At 37.5% G+C, this 17,922-nt stretch overlaps 1 pseudogene; it reads right to left on the bottom strand.

Moving 5' to 3' along the window:
• Nucleotides 1-1,740: 1,740 nt before the first annotated feature.
• On the bottom strand, nucleotides 1,741-7,365 carry LOC122097254 (annotated as a pseudogene).
• Nucleotides 7,366-17,922: the final 10,557 nt, after the last annotated feature.

The following is a 17,922-nucleotide window of genomic DNA, read 5'->3' as shown; positions in this document are numbered from 1 at the left end:
CATCACTATTTACACTGAAGAATAGCAGATAACATATGGAACTTTTATTGGGCTTATAGTTTATAAATGATGGAAAAGTTAAGAAGTTAGGTTTCAAAGACAGGAAAATTAAGGTGGTCTTAGAAAACTTAAATGGCTTTCATCAAAACTTGTAAAATGATATAACACATATTTTGAAGCACGCATCATAAGCTACATTAAAATTATTTATATTGCTATTTCCACTTTCAATGTAAACGTTAGGTACTTTTAGATGAAGGCAACAATAAAGGGCATAGAATTAGGCCAGAATTGAAGTGAAAACATGGTAGAAATGGAAAAAGAATGGGAGTATAATGCAATTGGGCAGTAATAACAAATATAATTGTTAAAAATTTCCGTATTAACTAATGCTACAAAATTTTATTTTGGTTCAATGCACAGGACTGCTGAAAATGGCCAGGAAATAAATGGAATATTCTAATGGTCCCTGTTAAATTCTTAACTAACTCATGATTTGGTTGGCTCACTCATGAGGGACTGGTACACACACAGATTGCTTGCTAACTTACTAATTCTCCGTTGTTTCTTTCAAGAACATTTTTGAAGGTTAAGACATTTAAAAGTCAGCAGAACAGGGGCTGGGAAGGTGGCTCAGTGGTAGAGCGATTGCCTTGCATGCCAGAGGCCCTGGGTTTGATTCCTCATCACCACATAAGCAAAAAGAAAAAAGCCAGAAGTGGTGCTGTGGCTCAAGTGGTAGAGCACTAGCCTTGACCTGAAGAGCTGAGGGACAGAGTCCACGCCCAGAGTTCAGGCCCCCTAACCGAACCCAACCCCCCAAAAAAGTCAGCAGAACAAAACACTCATATTATAGAGACTAATAAAGGAATAGTTTGAAAAATGGTTTAAACCAGTATGGGTCTATGAAAATGTTAAACTCCAATCTCCTATATTTGCTGAGTTTTTCTGCAGAAAGTTATTGCAGTAATTTCATTTTTAAAATACTCATCTTCCACCTGAAATTGCTTTCTTTTATTCTTACTGTATGATATTTAAGATTTGATCAGCTACAGTACTCCAAACATTCATGAGTATTTTAAGAGAAAACACTGTTATTTATTTTGAGAAAAAAATTTGAAGTTATGATTTAGAATTTTGAAAGTTGTATTGTTGCTGAATGAGAACTGTTCTGAAAGCAAATATACACTAAGATACCAGGATACTGTTTATTAGGATGATATCCTCAACTTGCTAAAGGACTAACAAAAGAGTTACCAAAAAAAAAAAAAATTCACAACTCAAAATACAGTTTTCACATGGCGATCTCTGCTTCAAGAATGCAAAAGACTATCATTTTAAGTGGAATGATCTCTACCTATAAATTACACTCAAATGACCAAACAAATCAGCATATGTTATGGAAGAAAGTAGAATATAGAAAGTACAAAGAGCTAGTCTCCAGGATTGCTTTACCAAATCTTAGCAAATTAACCATCATTTGAGGGGGAGAGACGGGGAGTTGCTGGGGGAATATGAATTAAGTGACTTTATGTTTAGAAAAAAATTATAGCTAAAGTATCTTTCAAAGACTATTTTAGACCCTTGACTGAATTGGAAATATGGCCAAATAAAATATTGCTCTTCATCACAAAAGTCCCGTATATTAAAGATTTACACAGTTCCACAGGTGGAGGAGGGGGGGGGGTTATATCTAGAAAGATTTCTTTTAATGTTTATTATACCTAAACACTAATTCTTCTAAAAATGCTCTCCAAACACTTGAGCAGAATTATCATACTCTGCAATTTAATGCTTCAATTCTTCAACACAACACTCACATATTTCATGTAAATTCTACCTCAGTGCCAACTGTATTGACTGTTCCAATGAACGATCTTTTTCAATCAGCATTTTCACAACCATCCCGAAAGTTTCGGAGTGTTGCTGATAAACCTTTGATGAAGGAACTGCTGAAGACCTTGAAGGTGACGTGTCTTGTGATGTTTTCAAAGACTGACTAGAGGGCTGGGGAGGTAGCTCAGTGTCAGAGCGCTTACCTTGCATGCATGAGGCCCTGTGTTCGATTCTTCAGCACCATACAAGCAAAAAGAAAAAAAAAATTGCAAGTGGTGCTGTGGCTCAAGTGGTAGAGCGCTAGCCTTGAGCTGAAGAGCTGAGGGACAGTGCCCAGGGCCACAGTTCAGGCACCACAACTATGCTGAGACTTGTGGAATGAATATGCTCTGCTCTGTCCTGGAGAGTAACCCCTGCTGCTGAAACTGGAGCCAGATCTGTTGTGTGGAGAGTCCTTTCGACCTCCAGGTGACTCTGAAAAATGGATGCTCCCTTTTATGGGGAGAACGGTCTCTTGAAAAATGGGAAGAGTAGAAACTTTTCCTTCTAAAACCATCTCTTCTGTCCCTCATGGTGGCTGGAGAGTAGACAAGAAAGAGTGAAATTATATTTTATGTAGCTTACGTTGACCTCTTTTTTATTCTTTTCATTTTTTCTCTTTCTTTTTTGCATGCCTTAATTGCTGTTCTGTGCAGCTGCAGATATATAACCTTCATCAATTATTATATGTTATCCCCCATTGGGTACACACATAATCCAGAAATTTATTACTCTATTCACAAACTCTTAGGCTTACATTCTTTAATAGCAGTATTATCTCTTTATACCTATATAATTTTCAAGTAACTAATTTTAAGGATTTTTATTTTTTAGGTTTTGACATTTCCTTTCTGTTCCTCCCCTCCTCTCATCCTACCCTTTTCTTCTCTCAATAACATTTCTTTACATTTACATAATTTTGAGTTTCACTTTTTAAATTTCAATTGTTCTTTTTCCATTTTTTCTTGTTTTTTTTTTTTAATTTCTCTCTTAACATTCTGTCCAGTACTTTTCCTTCCCTGAAATTAGGACTTGATTAAATTCACTCTCCTTTTACCTTTCCACATACATCTCAGCCTATTTCTCCCACATATTTCCCTAAACCTAATAATTTCTGGTTTGCCAAATTCTTCTCTGTTGTTCAAAGTTAATCCATACTTGTTTGAATAGATTGTATTTGTTGAACTACATTTTATCTGCAGCCATTTTGACTGTACAAACACAGGACTCTAGTTGATGCTTGCTTTGGAATACTATTTTAGCACACAATGTTATTTCATACCAAACGGACAGAACAAGACAGAAAACACAAGAAAAAATGGCAAATCTGGGAATCTCAACTCCCATTCATGATAATCAAGTGACAGAACAGTTAATGAATAATCCAGAGGAGAGTTCCAAAAAAGCTCTACAAACACTACTGCTAAACAAGGTGAATGAAATGATTGAAAACTTGCAAAAGTCTCAGGATGAGCATAATAGGAAGAGAGAAGAGGCAAACCAAAGATCAATACAGGAATCTCGTGAGCATGAGGAACTACTCAAAGAGTGATATAAGAATTGCGTGAGCAGGTTGAGAAGAGTCAATGAGCAATAAAGGAATTGTGTGAGCAGGCTGAGAACAGTCAAAAAGAAAGACAGGAATTGTGTGAACGTGAGGAAGCTAATCAAAGAGTTATACAGGAATTGTGAAAGGGGGATGAGAATACACAAAAATCAATAGAGGTTTTCATGGAACTTATAAACAGACAGCTGAAAGAATTCAGGTAAATCACAAAGGGAATGCTGAATGGAGCGCAACAGAAGGAATGGGAGTTCAAGGAAACCATAACCAATCAACTAAGTGATTTTAGAATAAACACTGAGCACAAAATTAAGGAAGTAACGAAGTTCATACAAGATCATAAACAAAGTTCCAACAAAGAATTTGAAGCCATCAATGCCAACCAATTAGAAGGAAAAGAAAGAAAAAAATATAGAAAGTCTTGACAGTAGGTTAGACCATGCAGAATATCGAATCTGAGGGAGTAAGGACAGCCAGGTTATTATAGAGAAAGAACATACAACTATCCAAGACAAATCCAAAAAATATGATACATCTATTCACCATTTGGAAGACACCATCTGAAGGCCTAATCTGAGGATAATGGGTGTGGAGGATCAAATAGAGACAGAACTTAATGGTCTAGGAAACTTTGTTCATAGGATCCTAGAAAAGAATTTCCCAAACATGCAAAAAGATAGGCCTATTCAGATACAAGAAGCTTTTAGAACCCCAAATAGACCAGACAAGAATAGGATATCCCACCATGACATTATAATTCGCACAGGATCAGTTCAGACAATGGAAAAGTTCCTTAAAGCTGTCAAGGAGTAAAAGTCAACCACTTATAAAGGGAAACCAATTAGAATCACCTCAGATGTCGCAGCAAGTCAATTAAAGCAAGAAGAGCCTGCAATGATCTAAAGACAACTATCAATCAAGAACAGTGTAACCAACTAAACTCTCCTTCATAACCGAAGGTGAAATAAAAGCCTTCCATAGCAAAGAAAAACTGAAACAGTATATCTCCACCAAGCCAGCCCTATAAAAGATACTTAAAGATGCCTACACATAGAAAATCAACAAGACCACAATAAAGGCCAAGAAACTGCACCCAAACTGAGAATCCAACAACCATAGGAAGAATCCAGTCACTGAAGCTCCCAAGAAGGTGGATAACATTGCAGGAACTCTCAAACACCTCTCATTCCTAACTCTGGACTTAACTCTCCAATTAAGTGACATAGACTGTCTAGTTGGATTAAAAAGCAAGATCCTTCTATCTCTGCCTTCAGAAGTCAGAATTGGTCCATAAAAAACACATTTTGAATGTGAAAGGCTGGAACAAAATCTACCAGGCAAATGGCTCCCATAAACTGGTGGGAATTGCAATCCTAATATCACATGAAATAGACTTCAAATTGAAATTAGTGAGACTAGATAAAAAAAATGCTACATACTAATTAAGGGATAGCTCCTTCGGGAGGATATTACAATTCTACATCTCTATTCACCAAACCACGGAGCACCCAAATTTATACAAGAAACACTACATTCCGTCAATTTTCACATAGATCCAAAGACATTAATTAATTCACACCCCTATCCCCACTTCATAGATCAAATTGGCAAAAACTCAACAGAGAAACCACAAATCTAAACAACTATATTTAACAGACATCTACGTAATATTTCACCCAGCAGCATCAAATCCATGTTTTTCTTAGCAGCACACAGAACATTTTCCAAAATAGACCACATTTTAGGTCCAAAGCAAACCTGTCCAAATTCAGAAATATTGAAGTTATACCTTGCATTACTAAGAACACAAGGGAATAAATTTAGAACTCAACACCAAAAGCCACCAAAGAAAGTCCTGTAACATTTGGATGCTGAACAACACACTGTTGAATCACCAGTGGGTCACAGAAGAGATTAGAAAGAAATTCAAATGGTCATGATATTCAACAAAAATGAACATACAAATTACCAGCTCCTCTGGGACAAAGCAAAGGCAGTACTCAGAGGCAATTTTATAACTCTGAGTTCCTATATCAACAAATTGGAGAGAGCTAAAATCAAAAATTTAGACAGATCTGAACCTCCTTGAAAAAGAGCAGCAAGATAAACCCCAATTCAGTAGTCAGAAAGAAATCATTAAATTAAATCAGAATTAAACGAATTAGAATCTAAAAAAAAACATACAAAGAATCAACACAACAAAGAGTTGATTCTTCGATAAAATTAACAAAAAGACAGACCTTTAGCAAAACATAGAAAAAGAATAGAACACAGCTCAATAAATAAATTCAGAGATGAGAATGGAAACTTCAGCAAGGAACTACCAAGATTCAGAACACTATAGGGGAATACTTCTCAAAACTTTATGCTAATAAGGTTGAGAACTTGGCAAAAATGGACCATTTCCTAGCAAATATTGGCATGCTGAAACTAAACCAAGATCAGTTGAACCATCTTAAAAGGTCCGTATAAAGCATTGAAATAGAAACAGCAATAAGAGACCTCCCATCGAAGAAAAGCCCAGAATCAGATAGATTTACAGTGGAATTCTACAAGGCCTTCAAATCAGAGCTCACACCAATACTCCTTCAAATCTTCAATGAAATTGAAAGAGAAAGTTCACTACCGAACTCATTCTATGAAGCCATCATAACCCTTATCCCAAAACCAGGCAGAGAATCATCAACGAAAGAGAAGTATAGACCCATTTCTTTGAAGAACATTCAAGCAAAAGTTCTCAACAAAATTTAGGCCAATGGACTTCAACTATTCATCCACATAATCATTCATCATGATCAAACAGGATTAATTTCAGGGATGCAAATTAATTAATATAATTCATTACATCAACAAGAGCAAGAATTAGAACCACATGGTTATCACAATAGATGCAGAAAAAGCATTTAACAAGAACCAATACCCGTTTACAATGAAGGTTCTGGAAAAATTAGGAATCCAGAGAACCTGCCTCAATACAATAAAGGCATATATGACAAATCTACAGCCAGCATTATACTTAATGATGAAAAACTAAAGCCATTTCCTCTTAACTCAGAAATCAGACAAGTATGTCCAGTCTCTTTACTTATCTTCAATTTAGTATTAGAATACCTATCTTCTGCAATAAGACAAGATGCAAACCTAAAAGGGATCCAAATGGGGAAAGATGAAGTAAAACTCTCCCTCTTTGCAGATAACATGATCTTGTATTTAAAGAATCCCACGGACTCCACTCTCAATTTAATCGTTGGTTCAAAACTTTGGCAAAGTACCAGGGTATAAAATTAACCCTCTAAAATCCATGGCTTTTCTGTATGCCAACAATAAGAAAAGCATGACTGAAATCAGGAAAGCAACTCCATTCGTAATGGCTCTACAAAAAATAAAATACCTAGTGAAGAGCTACAATAACTCCATTTTAAGATTAACCCCACCAACCTGTAGCTGTGCTTCCCTTAGAATAACCTGAAAAGAGGAACAGTTCTCAAAAAACCACAGGTTGCCACCAATCCTTCCCACCCTTAAGGAATAGAACAGTTGCCTAATTGTTCCATCAGAAAAAGGGTAGTGCCATCAGGGTGGACCTAAACTCCCTGATCTTGTGAACTTGCTTGTGTGGAAACCCTCTGAACTTGCTTGTGTGGAGACCTCCTTACCTTTATTGTTTGATACTATAAAAGTTGTGTTAATTTTGTGCTCAGGGCCTCTTAGCGCCACCGGTTACCTAGTGTGCAGAGGACCAAGCTCGAGCTTGCAATAAACGACTCTTTGCTGTTTGCATTGATCATCGTCTCTGGTGGTCTGTTAGGGGGCATCCAAAATCTGGACACTTCATCTGGGGGCTCATCCGGGATGCCCCCCTCCATAAACTCACCCAGACCCCAAAGCATGGAGTCGTGAAAATCCCGGCCAGTAATTTGAGTCATTACCGTTCTCTATTTTTGGTTGCCTGCAGGTTCTGTACCTGTAATTCTGGTTTCCCGCGGGATCTGTATTCTGGTTGGCAAAGAGTCTTGTAGGACACACTATAGGGCTGCCATGGGGTCTGTGAGAGAATTCCCCAGTCCCCATCTGGGTGAATTGCTGTTTAGTGCAACATTTTTGTGGAAATTTTCCATCTGTAGTCTGGCACTTTCATGTGGGCATTTTTTGGAGAATATTCCATCTAAGTCTGGCACTTTCTGTTTGGCAATTTACAACCCTCAGTATGTGTCTTTTTCTTTATTTGTGTCTTTCTGTTGAGTGTTTTGTTTGTCGTTCTGATTTGGCACCTTCAATTTATCAACCATATTCAGGAAGAAACTGCGACTGACTACCTGCAAGTGTCCCCAGCAAGATTTTAGCCTCAGGCCTTGGCCCAGGGAGGTCTGTGCATGTGGGAGAACCTGTCAGTCTGAAGGGATGGCCACTAGAGACTTCTTTCCCTTGCTCCAAGATGACTGGGAATTCTCCTCCTCCTTGGAATGCCCATGTGTCACGTTTGCAGGAATCTAAATGAAAAATCCTCCGGAGGTGAGTAGAGGGGATTCAAATCCCATGGTAAATGGATTTGAGTCCCACTTGTGAGTAATGGTGAGATGTCACCCCATTCACTGAGACCTGATTTTGTCTTTGTGGCCACTTGTCTGACTTGTTTACTTTGGTGTGGTTTCTGTTCTGTTTTCTGAGGTGGGGAAGTTCTTAGTGAAGGTGGCCAGCTCACTCACCAGACTCTGGATTCAGCTTGCTGAGTGAGAATGGTGCAGAGTTCTGATAAGGATGAACTGGGGGCCCATTAGTCCCCAACTCAGCTTTTGGTTGTTGTGTAGTTCTGTTTTAGAATTGGTACCAGTTTTAAGTGGGGATACTTGGTTTTTGTGTTATTTGTGTTTTTGTTATTTATTTGAACATTTCTGGGGGAATAAAAGTTCCAGCCCCTAGCTGGGCTCAGTCACAGACGTGCTATGCCCCCCTTCCTATGAGGCGTGGAAAGTTGTTTCCCTTGACGCCTCAGGCCACATTTTCTCCTTGTGGAGTCTGCCAGTGGGGAGGGTGTGGAAGGCTATGTGCCTGGTTTGGACTTTTAAACTAGTCCTGACAATGTAAAAATTTGAAAAGTGCTCTTGTTTAAAATTGGATAAAAAAATCAGGCCAGTTTAGTTTCATGCAACCCCCTCCCCCAGCCTTCCTCCAACAGAAGGCATTAAAAATATCCATTGGTAAATTGCCTTGCTAAACAAGCATGCTCTGGGAAAATGAAGCTCAACAAAGGTATTTAGTTTAAAAGAAAAATTGTCTTAATTTTTTGTTTAAAAATTAAAAATATACATACAACTGATTTTGATTTTTGTGTGCTTTAAGATCTGTGTGAGTGTTCTGTATGTGTTTGTGAACATGTTCAAAATAAAAATTGTCAGCATTCTGTAACAATTAGGTGAGTTAAAATTTAAAATGTAAAATGTTATGAGGTTTGGACATTACCAAAATTTTAAAGTACTTTTACATAGTTTTAAATGGCTTTTTAGAAATTCTTTAACTTAAAAATTAGAAAATCTGGTATTTAAAAACCTAATATTTTAAAATGCATTGGCTGTTGGGATTTAGTTCCCTTGGCAAAAATTTGGGGATAAATACTAAAAATTTAAATATAAAGGTTAGTTTAACACTGTCAAAAAATGTTACCTGTTCTGTCTGTCTAAAACTGTATTTTATTTAAGAACCAAGAAAAGGAAAAAGAAAAGAAAAGGGAAAACCTTAGAAGCCAACAGAAGATCTACCTTTAGGGGTGAGGGTGAGCAGGTAAAGTTCAGTTCAGCTGGTCATGCATGGTGGGACAGACCCTCGGGGGAGTCCACAGATGGTGGGACAGGTGCAGGGAAGAGTCCATGCATGGTAAAAGATGGAAATTTGGCACAAATTCAGTGAATCTAACCCTAGAGAGCCGGATTGGGTGCATGCCTATTCCATAGGAGATGCCGAGTGGCCCATCTTTGTTCTGTCCTTATTCCTTGCACATAGACATTGAAAATATGATGATAAAAATTACTTATGTAGTGATCTGATTTGTATTGCTAAAACTGCCCCTTGGATGTATTAAAATTAAAATTAATAAGGCCTTAAAAAGAGGGCTAAAAAAGTTTATTTGTATAATGTGACTTGCTTTTAATGATGTTCTACAATTAGAATGCTTTTAAAAGTTATAAAGGTGTTAAGCCTAGCTTCTTGGTACAGTGATGGTAATTGTAATTCTTCCATTAAGATAAAATTGTTATGTAAGTTTAAAAGTTTTCAATGTGTATCTGTTTTAAAACAAGCAGATAAGAGACAATGAATGACACTTTGCCTTAAGATTTTAAAGTATCTTTTCAAAACGCAAATAAATACTGAAGTATAAAATATTAAAAGAGAATAATAAGAAGCTTAAAAATTAGGAATGGATTTTTGAATATAAAGTTTAAAAGTAAAATTGTTCTTAACATTTGCCTCAAATTGCACAAAAATTTAGGATTACCAAAATAATTGCTATTCAAGTTTGTTCTTATAGATTTTTTTTTAACAGTTTCCAGCAAGCCCAGAGCAAAGCACAGAGGATTCGTACAAATTTCTCAGATGTAGCTTTGGCTCTTAATAAGTTTTAGGTAAGAGCATCCTTAAAAGCTACTTCTATGTTGACCACCTTATTGCTTTTAATTGGAGTAAAGTGGCCTTTTATGAGACTCATAGATCTGCAAACTGGTTCAAAGCCAGCCCAGACAGAAAGAGGTCCCTCTAAGACTGTCACCTCTACTCATCCAGCAGAGTGCTGAAAGTGTAAGCAGAGTTGCTTTGGGACTCAAAGTGGCAGAATGCTAGACTTCAGCTGGAGAGCTGAGGGACAGCACTCAGGCCCCGAGTTCCAAGTCCAGCGACCAGCTAAGGGAAATGCCAATGAGGCATTTTTCCCAGTGTGGAGAAGACATTCCTGGGACAAAAGCAATGGTGGAGTATCAAGAGGCAGTAAGCCACTGCTTGGATGCCAGAAATGTCAGATTATAGAGTCATTTGTGTGGGGCTCTTCAAAAACTGCTCAGAGCCAGGAGATCTTGGGAAGATAGGTTGTAAGCATGCCTAATATTCATGACTGCCTTGTAAGTGCCAGGAACTTGTCAGTCATCAATGATAGTAGTAAAAAGCTAGGGTTGTAAAATGTGGGGGATAGTTTAAATCCCGACCCAAGTATGTGCCAAACGCCCTAATTGGCAGTAATTGAGCTGACACCAGCTACATAATATTCATCTGCTCAGAAAACTTTTTTAAACCTTAGAGTGTGTTTCTATTAGCATCTGTCTGAGGGCCGGCACAGGTAACTTAGGCATTGTTAGGTTCACTAGAGATCACATTCCTAAGCCATCCAAAAGATGCTTTTACAAAATAGAGTGCTAAACAAGCTACACTGCTGTAGCCGGAGACTGCTGTAGCTGAAGAAAAAGTTTGTGCATTTGTCAAAAGTTAAAATATTGTTCTTAATGATATCTAACCCTGTTAACCTCTTTGTAAAATAGGCTAAGGTTATGTGTTCCTGGCTAGGTAGGATCAATGCCCCTAAAGTCAGCTTGAAGAAGTCACAGAATATAGACCTTCGCCTATCAATCCCTTTTTAAGATCAAAAGTCCAGAATCCGTTTTGGAAAAATGAGGCAAAATATATAAAATAATAATTTAAAAAAAAATAGGCATAAAGAATAGTGTTAACAGGTGTCCAAGTGTTGAGACTGCATCTTTTGGAGATGGTTACAAGATTAAACATTTTGTGTTTGTTTACAAAAATATATGGTTAGTAAAAAAACATTGTCATTTTGGTAAACTATCCTGGGCTATTGTCTAAATGGTCTTAAAATCCAACGGGGCCAAAGCCTGCCAAGTCTATGCAATGTATCCTTAACCAGTCTGTGTAGGAATTTGCAGCCCAGCATCAGCTGTGACAGTCCCTTGGAGCCACTGAGAGACCTGCTGCTGCAGCTACACACCCTAATGGGTAAAGTTTGAAGACCAGCTGACAGTCACCTGGAAGAAATCTATATCATCACTCAGACCACCTCCACCATGGAAAAGTAGTCTGAACTCCTTCCAGGATCAATCACCTGAGACTCAACCCGGTTAAAAGCTGCTAAAACTAAGATCTTGTGGGACATTCTTTTGGGTGATATCCAAAAACCCTCTCTATTCCCAGAGTGGATATTTGTGGAAAGGATATCACTGGCTTGCTTGCCATAGGCACTTCAGTGCATAGTGACTGGAAATCCACTCTATAGTCACAGCCTAGTTGGCTCTGGTATGGTAATAATCTGAGTGTGTTATCAATGCAGGTAGTAAAAGGAATAAGACACAGCTCTGCTCTTAGCCTTAAAATCTAGCAAAATTCTCCATCTCAGTGGTGTTTTGAGGCTGTTCTGAGATAACTTGGTTCCACAAGAAACAGGAAAAAATGGGCAGTTTTACACTCTAGCCACAAACAAGCTCAAGGAATTGTAAAGAAGAGGAGAGTACTAAAGAAAGCCTTGGGGGAAAAATTGAGAAAAAAAAATTGGTATCCTTTTGATAAAAAATAAATAAAAAAGGACATCTTAAAATGTTAAAAAAATATATAAGGACTTTTGTTACTGTTATTTTTTTACTCACAATTGGACCTTGTGAAAAAAGAGATCAGTGCAGTCCATCTCTTAGTTCTGAGATCCCAATACCAAACTGTAAATATAAAAGACTGTGCCAATCAGGGGACCATGATTGGTTCCCGATGCTCTAGAAGAGGATGGAATGAAGAGCTACAGAAACTGCATTTTAAGATTAAGCCCAACAACCTGTAGCTGTGCTGCCCTCAGAATAACTTCAAAAGTGGAACAGTTCTCAAAAAACCGCAGGTTGCCACCATCCCTGCCCACCCTTAAGGAACAGAGCAGTTGCCTAAGTGTTCCATCAGAAAAAGGGAAGTGCCATCAGGGTGGAATTAAACCCCCTGAAATTGTGAACTTGCTTGTTTGGAAACCCCCTGAACTTGTGAAGTCACTTGTGTGAAACCCCCTAAACTTGATTGTTTGATACTATAAAAGCAGTGCTAATTTTGTACTCAGGAACTGTTAGCGTCACCAGTTACCGAGTGTGCAGAGAACCAAGCTCGAGCTTGCAATAAACGACTCTTTGGGGTGTGCATTGATCTTGGTCTCTGTTAGTCTGCAAGGGGGCATCTTAGATCTGAGCACTTCACCTAGGAATTAACTTAACCACAGAAGTGAAGGATCACAATGATGAAAAATTTAAAAACCTGAAAAAGGAAATCAAAACAGAACTTAGGAAGTGGAAAAAACTCCCATGATCCTGGATTAGAAGGATCAACATTGTGAAAATGGCAATACTTTCCAAAGTATTGCCTATGAATATTCTAGCCTTATTATTCAAGGAAATAGAAGAGTCAATCCAAAAATTCATATGGAACAATTAAAGACCCCGAATAGCAAAAATGATCCTTAACAGAAAGAACTGTGTTGGAGGAATATCAATGCCAAATTGCAAACTCTACTACAAAGCCATATTAAACAAAAAAGCTTGGTAGTGACACAAGAACAGAACTCAGGACCAATGGAATAGAATGGACAAGCCAGAACTGGACCCACTGCCCTATAGCCATCTAATCTTCAATAAGGAATCTAAAAATTAGGATGGAAGAAAGACAGCCCCTTCAGTTAATGGTGCTGGCAAAGTTGGTTAACAACTTGTAGAAAACAAAAGCTAGATCCTAATATATCACCCTTCACCAGAATCAACTCCAAATGGATCAAAAACCTCAGAGTCAAAGGAGACACTCTGAAAACATTAGAGGATGGAATAAGAGAAACCTTAGGTCTCCTTGGCACAGGCTGAAATTTCCATAAAAGAGACTCAGAAACACAACAAATCAAGGAAAGGTTGGACTAATGGTATTGCATGAAATTCCAGAGCTTCTTAATGGCAAAGGACATAGCTAGCAAGATCAATAGAAAACCCACAGATTGGGAGAAGATCTTCACTAACCATACAATGGTCAAGGGTCTAAAATATATCTAAAATATACCTGGAACGCAAAAAATTAAATCCCCCAACAACAAATCCTCAATGGAACAACTGTTCAATAAATAAGTGAGCTAAAGACTTAAAGAGACACTTCTCTGAAGAAGAAAGAAGGATGGCCAATAGACACATGAAGAAATGCTCACTTTCCCAAGAAATAAAGGAAGTGCAAATCAAAACAACATGGATATAACACCTCACCCCAGTTAGAATTGCTAAAATCAAGAACTCAAATAACAACAGATGTTGGAGGGGATGTGGGCTGAAGGGATCTTTACTGCATTGTTGGTGGGAGTGTAGACTTGTTCAACCACTTTGGAAAGTAGTATGGAGGTTCCTCAAAAGACTCCACATAGAGCTCCCCTATGACACAGCAATCCCACATTTGGGCATTTATCCAAATGATCACAAACAAGACCATACCAAAGCTAGGAGCACAATTGTGTTTATTGCAGCATTATTTACCATAGCTAAGATATGGAACAAACCAAGATGCCCCTCTGTAGATGAATGATCAAGAAAATGTGGTATATATATATATACACAATGAAATTCTATGCCTCCATCAGAAAGAATGACATTGCCCCATTTTTTAGGAAATGGAAAGACTTGGAAAAAATTATATTAAGTGAAGTAATCCAGGCCCGAAGAAACAGAGTTCTCATGGTTCCCCTTATTTGCAATAACTAGTATATGTCTGAGAGAAGCAGAAAAGTTCAGATAAATTAATTTTAGGCTAAATAAACCCCAAGATAAGGATTCAAATGGTTTTTCTTCCTTGCGATTATTTCTAACATATATACATAAGATGATTTTTTTGTTGCTTTGTACATCCCTTCCCCACGGTATAACCCCTGTTCTCACTGTATTTGATGTTGGTATACTTTGTGGATGGGAAGGGACAAGGAAAATTGTTTAAATAGGGATACATTGGGACCCATTGCAACAATGAGATGTACAAGACATTATGTCGAAAAATGAACCTAACAACTTTGACCGAGAGGTGGGGGGGTGAGGGTGGTGGGGGTGGGCATGGAGGTGTGTCGTGGGAGAGGGGGCGATGGGAAGGGATGGGAAGGGGAAACAATGGGGGAGGCTACAATGCTTGATAAGAAATGTACTCATGGGCTGGGAAGGTGGCTCAATGGTAGAGTGCTTGCCTTGCATGCATGAGGCCCTCGGTTAGATTCCTCAGCACCACATAAGCAAAAAGAAAAAAGTCAGAAGTGGCACTGTGGCTCAAGTGTAGAGCATTAGCCTTGAGCTGAAGGGTTGAGGGACAGTGCCCAGGTCCATAGTTCAGGCCCCACACCCGGACACCCCCACCCAAAAAAAAAAAGAAACGTACTTATTACCTTGTCCATGTAATTGTATACCCTCTCTGCACTATTTCCACAATTTAAAAAAAAAGACATAATCTTTAACTTCCAAGTTAAAAAGAGACCAATAGCATACCCCCCACTTAATTTAGATTCTTGAAAAAATATTTACTTGGCCTTTTCCCACTTTAATGCTCCAAAATAAATGAAAATTTTAAGAAAATTAATGTGATTGTCATTACTTCAATCAGAACACTAACGGTGATGTGCCCTCTTTTTCTCACTTTGCTCTTGGAAAATATTCCCTAAATTGATAATGTTGTGGTTGATTTGAGAGTCAGAGTTAGGGGCTTCTACTTGTATGATTATCCCAGAATGGTATAAAGTAGTTTTTTTTTTTTCCTACGTTATCGAACTACATTTCCTGGCTGTACTTTGATCACACCCTCACACCTGAGCACATTATTTGAAATTGCACTTCAGCATTTCCTTGGCACATTCTTCTTTATTCCTTTGTCTTCTTTTCCACGTTCGTTCTGAGTTCACAGTTGCTCTATTTCCATTTCATCTGTACAAACTGCTAAGAACATTGTTCAGCTACCACTTCTTGTTTGCACATGCCCAGTCTATGTAAGAAGGTACTTTTTCCATGTTAAGCAATAAGGTCATACTCACTATCTGAAGGGGAAAGTTCAACAGTATAACCCTATGCCCACATTAGCGGGTGTAGAATTTAATGCATTTCGAGACAAACAGGCATATTATAATTGAAAGGTTCCTGAGGGACATTTTCTTTGAGCTCATTAGATTACCCACGAGAACTATAAATATCCACAAAGTTTGGAGCTAATTAGTAAGTATCCAAATTAACACTAGATCCTGAATGTTGTGTTAATACAAGTCACCATTGTATTATTGTTACATTAGAATCCTTCTCTACTTACCAATGTATATGAGAAAATGAAAGAAAGGCATTACAGCAAAATGCCTTATCTTTTTAGGCATTTATTCCTAGTAGTGAGGGTACTGTCTGAACTCTTCCATTCAATAAAAGTTTGAAGTTTATAAGTGCACTTCCTACATATAAGAACTTGTGGGAAGTGGTGCTGTGGCTCAAGTGGTAGAGTGCTCGCCTTGTGCTGCAGAGCACAGGGACAGCGCCCAGGCCCAGAGTTCAAGCCCTACGATCGACAAAAAAAAAAAAAAAAAAGAATTTGTGGCAGGTTGATTGGCAGGGTTATTTAAGAATGGAAATATCCCTGAAAAGGACTAGATTGAAATACAGTATTTGGCAGTTATGATGACTCAATGGCTAAAGAAGAATCAATTTGAGGTGTCTTGAGTAACATCAGTAAAGCTGTATTTTCAACCTAATACTTGGTATTACTTGTCCTACATTTTTAATGGATAGGCTGATAAGATACCTAAACATATCTAAAGATATTTCAATGAAATCCCAAACTGATGTGGATACATGGGTAACTCATTGGAACTGTAGGACAAATGAGTCCTGTCTGTGTTTTAGTTCGATCTATAATCTCCCAGCTAAATAAAGGCTTCAAAACTATTCACAGAATACATCTAAGTAAAGTTCATGACAGTTATATCTGTATAATTATTCTAAGGATAGGATAAAAGCATTTGTTCCCAACATTTAAAATCAACAGGATCTGTTGAATTCCTGGATCCAGAATTTTATGGCTTCACATTCATATCTCAAAATTTCATCAATATGACATATCTCTATCATTTTACCAAAACTCTGTTCCTATTGAACTTGTCTATGCCCTTTTAATTTTCAAATCCAAATAGCATATTTCCTTCAATACCTCTGTAAGAGTTTTGAACTTTTCTCCCTGGAAATTCTTTCCTTTCTTTACTTGTGTAAATCTGTGTTTATTACTTTCTTGTTTCCTTCTTTATCTCTTTCTTTCTTACAATCTTGTCCACACTGGTGCTCATAATGCTCACACTTGTGTCAGAACTTTCCTTTTCCTCTTCCCTTTAATAATGTCCCCAATTTTATTATTCTTTTTCATATTCATGGTCATGGATATTTTGATGATGTCTAAACAGACCTATCTTTGCATCAGTTTAATATAAACTCAGAACTCTCAGCGAGTTTTTTCCCCTAAATCCATCATTTCCTCCTGTAATCTTTATCACAAAGAATATCACTAACACAGTTGCCTGGCCATAAATGTAGAACACTTTAGATTTCTTCTTACCCATCTACTCTCTCCCATTAGATAAGATGAATCATCAAGATTTTCTCAGTTTCTGTCACTAATATGGTTTCTATATACTCCTTTTTATACCCCTGAAACCAGCCTGTTTCATGTAGTCACCTAGTATTAAACAACCTTTAACAAGTAGGTTTTTTCCCCTTAGTTTTTTTATACTGGTCCTCTCCATCACCAAATACTGCTCCTTATAAGCACACAGAGTGAAGACCTCAGACACAAATTCTAGTATCATTATTTATTCATTACATTGACTGTAGGCCTTATTTCTCATCTGTAAATGGATGTAATCTACCAGAAATATTGAAGAATGTATTTATTGACTTCTAGAGCAAGGAAAAAGAAAAGTGAAGAGTCCTTACATTTTCCACCTTAGCTTACAAATAAGAAAAGATTCAAATTCAGTTTGTTGGTAAAAATCTCAAATTTTTTCATGCAGAAATAAAAATAAATTTTATCTCCTGGCTCTAAGGCCTGTGTTCTTTTAAGGCAACTACAGATATGTAAGTGGTATTATGTAAATTGTTTCATGTGTTTACAGATCTATTGAAGAACTCTTAATATGTCTAAGGCATTGGGGTCCCTGGGTAAGGGTCACAAATTCACCAGGACACAAGGGATGCAGAGTGCAAACAGCAATTGCCACTGAATGCTGTGCTTTATTGTTAGTGGGTATTTAAAGACAAGCAAGCATTATCTTTGCCAAGATTTAGTCAGGAGACATTCACAAAATATTTCAACAGGTACATTTTTACTTAACCTATGAAACAATGTCTTGGTATATTATTATCTAAACTATTTTAGAGAAAGCTCAAACCACTTCCCTAATATCAGGAAAATGCTTGACTAGCTGTTCATCTATG

Source organism: Dipodomys spectabilis, unplaced genomic scaffold, assembly GCF_019054845.1.
Source record: "Dipodomys spectabilis isolate Male_0828 unplaced genomic scaffold, ASM1905484v1 ptg000420l, whole genome shotgun sequence".
NCBI lineage: Eukaryota > Metazoa > Chordata > Mammalia > Rodentia > Heteromyidae > Dipodomys > Dipodomys spectabilis.
Note: the sequence above shows the minus strand (reverse complement) of the source record. Positions and strands in the feature narration are given on the sequence as shown.